We start from the raw sequence: 11,177 nt of genomic DNA, 5'->3' as shown, positions 1-11,177 counted from the left end.
TCAAAAATAAATAAAGATTAAAATAAATTTTTTTAAGAATTACACAATATTTCATCTCTCTAAGAATTGTCTAACACAGACATGGTTTTCTGCCATATTATTCTCTGCAGATATAAATTTCAGAAAAGATTTGAGATCATAACATGCATATAGTTTACCTTACATTTTTCACTTAACATTATAGCATAAACATTTTCCCATGTATTCAACTCAAACATGGTTTTCAGTGATTACACATGAGTCCATTCAGACTTTAGCCAAACCCCTACCGATGGACACAGAGGCAACATCCAGTTTTCATTATTATGTACAACACTGTGTTAAACATAAATCTTTGTGCATATCTTTGATTGTATAAGAGGAATTATTGGATCAACGGATTAAAGCGTCTGTGGGTCTTTTGCTAGCTACTGCAACACTGCTTTTCAGAATGATGACACCATGTAGGTAATACTCCAGGAACCCCACTCCCTGACTTTTTAATGTTTATTATTGAAAGACAGAGAGAGACAGAGCGTGAGCAGGGGAGGGGCGGAGAGAGAGGGAGACACGGAATCCGAAGCAGGCTCCAGGCTCCGAGCTGTCAGCACAGAGCCCGACGGGGGGGTCGAACTCACAGACCGCAAGATCGTGACCTGAGCCAAAGTCGGACGCTCAACCGACTGAGCCACCCAGGCACCCCTCCCTGACTTCTTGGTGCACCCCCCACCTTCCCAAGCTTTGGGGTCAGGACATTACAGGCTTTTGTTATTTTATAAAATACTAGCTACTGACTTCAAAAATCAGAGAAAGAGAGAGAAAAAAAAAAGACCTCTATCTCTGGGGTGCCTGGGTGGCTCAGTTGGTTAAGTGTCCAACTTCAGCTCAGGTCATGATCTCACTGTTCATGGGTTCAAGCCCTGCATCGGGCTCTGTGCTGTCAGCTCAGAGCCCGGAGCCTACTTCAGATTCTGTGTCTCCCTCTCTCTGCCCCTCCCCTGCTCATTCTCTCTCTCTCTCTCTCTCTCTCTCTCTCTCTCTCTCAAAAATAAATTAAAAATAATTTTTTAAATTAAAAAAAAAGACTTTGGGGCACCTGGGTGGCTCAGTCAGTTAAGTGTTCAACTTCAGCTCAGGTCATGATCTCACGGTTTGTGGGTTCGAGCCCCACATGGGGCTCTGTGCTGTTGACAGCTCAGAGCCTGGAGCCTGCTTCCGATACGAGGTCTCCTCTCCCTCTCTCTGTCCCTCCCCTACTTGCACTCTGTTTTGCTCTCTCTCAAAAATAATAAAAATAAACATTAAAAAAAATACTGCCGTTCCTGAGAGAAGGTAATAAGACTGTTATTTAGGAGAGAGAAAAGGAAAAAGAGACCAGGGGAGTTTATTTTTATTTGTTACTTGTTAAGTTTATTTATTTTGAGGGGGAGAAAAAGCATGCACATGAGCAGGGAAAGGGGCAGAGAGAGAGGGGTGGGGGGAGAGAACCCCAAGCAGGCTCCGGGCTGTCAGCACAGAGCCCAAGGTGGAGCTCAATCTCGCAACCTGGGAGATCATGACCTGAGCCGAGATCAAGAGTCAGATGCTCCACCGACTGAGCCACCCAGGCGCCCCAAGACAGGGGATTTTTACAAGTGAAGGACAACATCACAAAATCCGTTGTTTTAAGGAAAGACTGTGTAGTGCTTGGATTAAGGGGGCACAGGAGAGGCTATCTGAGTCGTAAAACATCTGGGGGAAGGAGGAGTGGGGAGTCACCGTTTCATAATCAAGGACTAGAGTTTCGGTTCCACAGAATGAAAGAGCTGTAGAGACGGAGGGTGGTGATGGTCGCATATCATTAGGGAGTGCACTCAATACCACTGACCTGCACACTTGAAAATGGCTGAGACGGTACATTTTATGTATATTTTAGCACAAGAAAATGTGGGAGAGAAAAACTCCAGCAGAATCGAGGAGGAAGGAGGTGGTGACACTGCTTCTGGGGGTGAGGGCAGGGAGGGTCTTAGGGGGAGAAGTAGGTCTGAAGAGGGCACCCAGAGAATCCCGGTGCACCTTGAGGGTTTACAAAATTCACATCTTTTTTTAATGTTTCTTTATTTTGAGACAGAGAGACAGAGCGAGCATGCACATGAGTGTGGGAGGAGCAGAGAGAGAGGGAGAGAGAGAATCCCAAGCAGGCTCCACACTGTAGGTGCAGAGCCTCACTCAGGGCTCGATCCCACGAACTGTGAGATCGTGAGCTGGACCGAAATCAAGAGTAGGACGTTCAACCGACTGAGCCCCCCAGGCGCCCCCGAAAGATTCATGTCTGTCCAAGATAAACAATCTGCAAAAGGCAACTGAAGGGAGAATTTATTCCAGATTTAGCCTAGTTCGTGGCAGGGAAGTCTATTTTCAACGCAGCCCCTGCCATTTTGGATAGACTTCGGAGTAGCTGTCTCAGTGTCAGGGAGAGCTCGTTAACCTGCAAAAGGAGAAAAGGAAAAAACAAAAGCAAAAACAAAAAAACAAAGCACCCACGACTTTATTTCCATCTCTAGTAAATTCTCTCCAGGATGCATTTCGCAAACTGTGTCTACCTTATCCAGCAGTGAATTTCTTAGAAATCCAAGCCGTAGTGGCTTTCAGATGCCCTAGATCTTGGGCTTCTGCCAGCAGATCCAATGCTCAGGTCAGCCAGGGAAATCCATCGATGCCAACTCCAAGAACCCTCTGGTGAATCCAGGTAGCCCTCTTTGGGGGCTGGAGGATGCCCAGCTGGGAAGCTGGGAAGCCCGGTACCAAAAAGGCTGATTTACATCTTTATCGGGAAGGGAAAAGTGCCCATTTCCAGGCACCTTATTTCGCTGAGAAGTAGAGGGAAGCAGAAAAGAATTCCCACAGGCTCCCCAAACTGCCCCCTCTCCTGCCTACATGCAGCTGTTTCCCACTTGGTTTCTTCCTCTCCGGGCTCCGTGGAAGGATTTTCTCTGCGCTGGCCTAAAGCCAAACCCTCCACTTGTGCACAAGATCCGTTCCCTCCTACCTCCTCAAGGGCTGGATTTCTGCTTCCTTCCTTGCTGCGGGATTCCCAGTGAGCAGAGGAACAGGCCAGAATGCCTCTCATTTTTAGACCCTCCTCTGGACTCCGTTTCCTCCCCACTTCTGTTCTTGTTCTGATCTCTTCTCCATTTAGAGACACCCAAGGGGCATCTCCAGCCGCTGGGCCCCCAGCCTGCCTTGTGCTTCTTCCCCATCACTCACCCAGACACTCCTGGCAAAGTCCTGGATGCTGTCCGCGTGGCTAGGTCAGCGGGTCCACGATCTGGCCCACCCCCACTGACCTATGGGCAGAATTGACAAAGCTCAGCCCTCCCTCCTCCTTGAAGCACCCTTTCCATTTGGTCCTGGAGATGCCACTCTCTCTGCTGCTTATCCCTCACGGGCTGCCCTTCCAGTCTTCTTCTCTGGTTCCTTTCTGCCTCCCTGACCTCCAAGCATCAAGGGCCTTGAGATGACTTCTATCTACGCTCGCTCCCGCGGAGAGCTCAGCCAGCTGCAAAGCTGTAACCACCTTCTCTCTGCACTGACAACATCCAGATGGTTGTCTCCAGCCCAGACTGCCCTGAAGTCCAGACGCGTATGTTCAGTTCCCTGACCACGTCCCCCGGATAGACAACAAGCGTCTCCTGGCACTCATCACAGAACGCTGCAGTGTTCACTGGCTCTGTAAACGACAAGTCCATTCTGCTGGTTGCTCTGGCCAAAAACCTTGGCGTTCTCCTGGACGCCCCTCTTTCCCTGAGCCTCCATTCCCAACACACCAGAAGATTCCAGCCCGCACTTTTTTTTTTTTTTCAAATCGATTCTGTATCACATTTTCTGCCACTGCCCCATCGTCCCACATGCCACCGTCTCTCCCCTAGACGACTCCACAGGCTCCCCTGTCTCTGCTCCCACTCCACAGTCCATTCTCTGCCCTGGCCCCGGGGGTCATCTTAAATGTTTCAGTCGGATCACGTCACTACTCGACATCCCCCAACGGCTCCCTCCTCCCCTAGGATGAACCCAAACCCTCTTCTGAGATCTAGGATACCTGCAGGACCTAGCCCTAGCCTCCTTTCCAGTCTCGTAGCCCAGGACTTTCCTCCCACACTCTGTTGAGTCACACGGGCCCCCGAGCTCTTCCGGAAACAGGCAGAGCTCTTCCCTACCACAGGCCATTTGCACTTGCCCCTTTCTCTGCCTGGGAGACTCTTCTGGGGGGAGCCGGTGGGTAGCCTCTTTTATCAGATCTGTGCAGGGCTCACTGCCTGGCTTCACTCAGCCTCTGCTTCAGTATCACCTCCACAGATAGGCCTTCACAAATCTCCCCATTTAAAACAGAGCCACACATGCATTTTCACCCTCCCCCTATTCCTGGATTTTTTTGTTTTCTTACCCTTATCTCTCCCTGCCACTATATTAGATATTTGCCTATTTCTTCTTTTTTTTTCTTCAAATTTTATTTTTAAGACAGGGAGTGCAGGGACAGCTGGGTGGTTCAGTCGGTTAAGCATCCGACTTCAGCTCAGGTCATGATCTCACAGTCCATGAGTTCGAGCCCCGTGTCGGTCTCTGTGCTGGCAGCTCAGAGCCTGGGCCCTGCTTCTCATTCTGTGTCTCCCTTTCTCTCTGCCCCTCTCCAACTCATGCTCTGTCTCTCTCTCTCAAAAATAAATAAACATTAAAAAAAAATTGAAGAGCTTGTTATGGAGGAAATAGAATCATCTTTTGTCTGTCATTGATGCTACAAATATTGCTCCCCGATGTCACCTACTATTTTTCTACTTCAAACGTCAAAACTCACAGTGGTTTCTCTTTTCAGGTGACCCTGCCTTGTAGTTGATGGAGATCCTTCCCCCCATTCTGTCAAGGTTGTGTTGAGTCCTGCTTCGTCTGTGGTGTTATTTGGCATTTTGACCTTTTCCTATGCATTCGGTCGCATTTTAACGAAATAATGCAAGGGGTCGCCCCAGAAGCTGCTAGCCAGACGCCATTGAACCCTAAAATGACTCTTGGCTACAGCATGGTTCTCGTGGTTATTAATGTAAGTTGATCAGAGGCCGCAGAAATGACGCTGCATTAATTCATCGCTGCTCAAAGCATGGGCGGATACACGCAGGCTGGGGAATGACGGGCATGGGACGTCGATACCAATTCTTTGGAGTATTTATCACACTTGGTTTGGTTACTTCCTAAGGGCATCCAGGTATTTGACTTGAAGAGGCACGAACCAGTAAAATGGCAGCAGAATCTCACGGGAGGGAGGATTTTTGAAAACGCTCTGCGTAGGGATGGTGCAATTCCAACAGTGAAGACTTGAGACTGCGTCTGAAATCTTCTGTACCTTTACTGGCCACAGAGGACAGCGAGAGCACCTTGGGCAGACCCTAAATGCAACCCGAGGAGATATAAGGAGCCTAATCAAACTTAGTCTTCCAGGAAGTTCTAATCCACTCACCCTGATCACTTTTGGCCACTCCCAGGCTAAGGCAATACCCGCTCCACAGACTCTTCTCTTTCCATGTATTCCAGATGTACTGGCCCCAGGACCAGTATCTCTGCTCCACAGAGCCTTCAGCGAGGTCAGACGGACCCCAGGGCCATCTTGCTACTCTCTTGTCCATGAGGATCTACCCTCATCCCTCCCGATGAGCCTGGACTTGGAAGTTAAGCATCACTGCTCGGACAGTGTTGGGCTTTGGAAGTCACTTAACTGCTTTGGGTCTTAGTTTACTCATCAGAACAACGGGATGTTGATGCTATGTTTGGAGGAGAAAACGAGAGATCACAGCGCAAGCAGCTTGTGTTGGCCCCTATCCCTTTTCCTCTGTCTGCTGCCCCAGAGGGCACAGTCCAGCCATCTTTACCTCAGGCCCTAATGGCCTTAATTCCAGTGTCTAAGAACCTTCCGTGGGCATCTCAGGTCTCTTCCCTCTTCGGGAGCAGAGCGGGGGTGAAGATGTGCAGCTTGGGACCTCATATACACAGGTATCCCAAGTAACCGATGGTGCTATCCCAAAATGCCTGAGCTGCATACGCAGATCTGGACCCACCACGGGTCCCAAGCAGGGACTACTCTGTAGTTAACCCGAGTGGGCCCTTGGAAACATACACCTTCTGTGTTTACTGACAGCTGCTGGGTAAAGTCAGCAGCTGCTGTTTAGAATGTGCAAGATACTGATAAAGTAGTAAAGATTCACTGGGGGTAATATTATTGGGGGGGAAATAGTAATTCTCCGATTACAAAATGGACAGAGGACCCGAACAGACATTTTTCCAAAGAAGACCTACGGATGGCCAACACGAAAAGGCGCTCAACGCCACTCATCATCAGGAAAACGCGAATCAAACGACTATGCCGCGTCACACCTATTTGAACAGCTAGTCTCAAAAGATAAGAGGTAAGTGTTAGCAAGGAGGTGGGGAAAAGGAAACCCTTCTGTGTGCACTGTTGGTGGGAATGTAAATCAGTGCAGTCACTATGGAGGACAGTATGCAAGTTCTACCGAAAAAATTAAGAAGAACTACCATGTGATCCAGCGATCCCACTTCTGGGTACTCACCCGAAGGAAATGAAATCACTCTCGTAATTAGATATCTGCACCTTCATGTTTACTGCAGCATTACTCACAGTAGCAAAGATATGGAAACAACCTAAGCATCCATTGATGGATGAATGGATTAAAAAAGATGATGTAGATGATGTAGATGATGTGGATAGATGGATAGATGATAGGTAGATAGATAATAGATGATAGGTGATAGATAAATGATAGATAGACAGATAGATAGATAGATAGATGATTGGTGATAGATAAATGATAGACAGATAGATAGATAGATAGATAATAGATGATAGATAGATAGGTGATAGATAAATGATAGATAGATAGATAGATAGATAGATAGATGATAGGTGATAGATAAATGATAGATAGGTAGATAGATAGATAGATAATGGATGATAGATAGATAGGTGATAGATAAATGATAGGTAGATAGATAGATGATAGATAATAGATGATAGATAGGTGATAGATGATAGATAAATGATAGGTAAGTAGATAGATAGATGATAGATAATAGGTGATAGATAGATAGATAGATGATAGATAATAGGTGATAGATAGATAGATAGATGATAGATAGATTCAATGGAATATTATCCAACCATAAAAAAGAAGGAAATCCAGACATCTGAGACGCCATGGATAAAACTTGAGGTCACTATGCTAAATGAAACAAGTCAGACAAAGACCAGTGTTGTGTGATCTCAGTTCTGTATGAAATCTAAAACAGCCAGACTCAGAAACAGAGACTAGAATGGTTGCCAGAGGCTGGGGGGTGGAGGGAATGGAGAGATACTGGTGAAAGAATACAAACTCCCAGTTACAAGACAAAGAAGTTGAGGATCCAATGAGCAACACGGCAACTATAGTTCCCAATACCATGTTGGACTTTGCCAAGAGAGGCGATCTTAAATGTTCTCACCAAACACAGAGAAAGGTAATTATGTGTGGCGATGGATGTGTTAACTAAAGTTACCATGATAGTCAACTTGCAACATGTATGTGGGTCAAATCATCAGGCTGTACGTCCTAAATATGTACAGTGTTACATGTAAATTATATTTCCAGAGAGCTGGGGGGGTGGGTGGGGGGGGAAGACAAATAGCGACTAAGTTTCCCCTGATAAAATCTTACCATTTGAGCAGGAGGCAACTTGAAGTTACAGGAGTTAGCTATAGTTAGCCCACTGAGATTTGTGAGCAGTATTTAAATATAACTAAAGAAGAAGGCACTTCTCTAATTATGATTCATTTTTAAGGATGGATCATTTGCATGAAACAAATTTATTTCCCAAATCAAAACCCACAACTTGCTCCTTCTTTTTCCTAGTAACAGGATGATAAAGAAGGAGGGTGTGGGGCACCTGGCTGGCTCAGTCGGCCACGATCTCCCGGTCTGTGAGTTCGAAGCCAGCGTCGGGCTCTGTGCTGACGGCTCGGAGCCTGGAGCCTGCTTCGGATTCTGTGCCTCCCTCTGTCCCTGCCCCTCCCCACTTGCACTCTGTGTCTCTCTTTCAAAAACAAATAAACATTTTGAAAAAAGGAAGGAAGGCAGAAGGCGAACATGACCTGGGTGATGTTGTTACAGTGCTGTATCCACTTTGGGCCGCCCTAGTGCGGAAGTCACAGAACCTCCCGCTGTATCCCTGGGTTTCTCTGCTGCTTGCAGCTCTGTGCAATCCTACCTAGTAGCTACCCTTCCCTTCATCCCCTCTCTCCATGCACATGCCCACCAGACAGCCTCCTTCCCCTCTCCACGCCAGCCACCGAGCCAGGCAAGAGGACCGTCTCCCCTTCCGGTGGGTCTTAGCCCTCAGGTCAAACTCACATCCTGGCTTCTCTGCGCCACCCCGTGGGCCCAGAGTTCACTCCGCTGCTTCTGTGCCCCAGCCCAGCATGGGGTGTGCAGGTGATGGCCCTGTCTGCCTAGATCTGATCCCTCTCTCGGGGTCTGCTCCTTTCCAAGACCCTGCCCAGGAAGCAGGGCACGGATTCCCTTTGCCCCTGGACCTCACAGGCACTGACGGCATCTCCAGACCTCTGCCAGGAGGCGGGGGCGGGGCCTTGCTCTCTGGGACCATCATCTCTACATTCCCAGCCCCCTCCTGCCCAAGGAAACTTCTCAGAGCCTAGAAGGAAGGAAAAGAGGAACCTCCCCTCTCTACCATTGCCTAAGCAATTTAGACGTTTGGAAAGTAACCAGAAAAATATTAGGTGAAAATCCCCTTGCCTTTTCCTGCCCCACAGGGCCTGGCACCCAACCGAATGGGACAGATCTGAATGGATCCGGAGAGAAGGAGTGAGAGAAATGAAAGACCGTGTGCCCAGGGGGAGGGGGTGGTAGAACCTCAGGGCCATCCAAGGTCGGAGGAGGAAGGCTGTAGGCAGAGGAGTTAGGTAATGTGGGCGCTGTGGTGGCAACCTTAGAAACCGACGAGGTGGGAAATTCTTCAGCCTGGGGAGGAAGAGGCTGGCGGCTAAGTGTGGTCCCCGCGTGGGAGGAGACGCCGGCAGAGACGTGGGACACAGGCGGCTGCAGGGGCCCCTCGGGTCCTGCCCCGCCCCCCACAGCCTACCCTCCCAGTGGCGGGCTCCCCCCTGTCCCACACCCCAGGCCCCTCGGCCAAACAGCTCCTCCCTACTGTCACCCCCATGTGCCGGCCCCTCCAACTGCCTCCCCCTCCCCAGCGCTGCCTCTGACCTCCCCCTCCCGAAAAGCTGAGGTCCTGCTCCAGGCCACTCCTCCCCGGGGCCACTCCAATCCGAGGCCACCGCCTGAGGGAGGACACGGGGCTCGCCTTCACAGGGGGCCCTTTTCTCTGTGTCATCTCTACAAAAGCTGCTCCCCCACCCCCCGGCCCTGACCTGACTGGTGGTCTTGCCCCACCCCACCCCCAACCCATCACCAATGCCATACTGTGGCTCTTCCGTCCTGGGGCCATGCAGCCAGGGGTGAGTGGGGCAGAGACAGAGCCCCGGGGTGGGCACACACGTGTGTCTGCTTACACGCGCGCGCACACACACACACACACACACCCCTTCCAGGGACGGCAAAGAGGGGCAAGTTGGTACAAGGTAGTGCCGGTGGCTTTACAACCTGGAGGTGGGATTTTCTGTGTGCAGAGGAGGAAGAAGGCAGCCCCGTGAGAACCCAGGGGACCACTGAGGAGCTTGCAGCCAGCTGATGGCTTCGAAGAGCAGTGATCCTGGGGGCTCAGGAGGTCCTGTTGACAGACCGTCCAGCCGCCCTCACAGTCCGGATGAGCCAAGCAAGCACGCCCGCCCAAAAGACCTGCTCCCGGTGGGGGCCTGATGTCTCGGGAGACGCACCCTCCCTCTTCCGTTGCTGCCCCCCTTGTCCACTCATCGCTTCGCATCCCAGCTTCTGTTGCTTCCCTTTCTTCCAGGTCCTTCCAGCACCGACTCCAAGAAGAGCAGGACGTCCCTTCACCAAGGTGGACACAAGTTTGAATCTCAGCTGAGCGGGACCTGTCGTCCGAGCCCTCCCAGGACCCAGACAGGAGCCGTTCGCTGGCCAGCAGGAAGCTGTCTTTTTGGGGTGACTGGCGTGTAGCTAAGGGAGCTGCTTCTGTGCAGAGGTATTTGCACCCGGCAACACAAAAGAAGGAGAAACAGGAGGCATCGGCCCCAGCCCTTCCCGGGAACTTTGCCAGACCCTTTGGGGAGCAAGACCGTCTCCCCGGATCCACGTGGAAGCCAGCAAGCCCGCAGCAGCTTGGGGGCTCCAGGGTGCACCGCACCCAGCTCCCAGGAGACACAGATGCCAGGCAAACGGAGGGTGCCATCAAACACATACACTTGTCCCTGACAAGTGACCCGTGAGCTGCCCCTGTGACTCCAGAAAGGCACAGGGAGAGGCCATCCCCACCCAGGGGAGCCCCGGGCCCCAGACCACTGAGGGGCGGTGCTCACTGGGCCTCATATGCACCCTGGGGCGTCTGGGCCACAAGAACCACGTGACTCAGACTCAGTGCTCACCGGCGAACTTGTCTCAGACTCAGTTGCCCCAGGTGTGAAAGGGCACCGAGAGCAGATGACGGGCAAGTTCGAGCCTCAGCGTGGCCACGTACTGGCCGCAAAACTCGAAGCGATTCACCGTATCTCTCTGTGCCTGGGTTTTCCAATAGGTGTAACATTCGTTCCTAGTTGGGGTTTCTGCCACTTCAGGCCATCAGAGAGGCAGAGCCGGCCGGGGAGGGGCTGAGACGCACAGAGACACGTGCGGGGAAGTGGGGAGGCATGGGGAGCTGGGGGATTCCTCAGACCACCATGTAGATGTGTCCCCTGCTGGGCAGAGGGAGGACAGCTTGGACAAGGCCGCTGGGGTGTCAGGAGCCCAAGTCGCCACCAGAGGAGTCCCACGGCTCCCCAGGGTGGATCTGCCCTGGTGTTCCTATCACATTCATCCCTGGACAGCGTGCCACTCGGGGCCCGGCGGCCCGTGGCACCCCCAACCGTCGGAGGCCTGAGGGGGGTCTGGGGACGCCTTCCCACAGCACCGCCATCATGAGATTGTAAGGATTTGCTTAGTTCTGGCAGAAGGCGCTCAGCATAGAGTTGGATCAGGCCTCCACAGCTGTCC

General features: G+C 51.0%; 1 long non-coding RNA gene across 1 annotated transcript; it reads left to right on the top strand.

Moving 5' to 3' along the window:
- Window positions 1-6,084: 6,084 nt before the first annotated feature.
- Window positions 6,085-10,740, top strand: LOC131511621 (uncharacterized). The gene is made up of 2 exons (XR_009261624.1): window positions 6,085-6,407; window positions 9,982-10,740. It is a non-coding gene; the product is annotated as an uncharacterized LOC131511621 (long non-coding RNA).
- The last annotated feature ends 437 nt before the right edge of the window (window positions 10,741-11,177 follow it).

The sequence above is a fragment of the Neofelis nebulosa genome, chromosome 5, assembly GCF_028018385.1.
Source record: "Neofelis nebulosa isolate mNeoNeb1 chromosome 5, mNeoNeb1.pri, whole genome shotgun sequence".
In the NCBI taxonomy this organism is placed as follows: Eukaryota; Metazoa; Chordata; class Mammalia; order Carnivora; family Felidae; genus Neofelis; species Neofelis nebulosa.
This window is presented reverse-complemented; position numbering and strand designations above follow the sequence as displayed.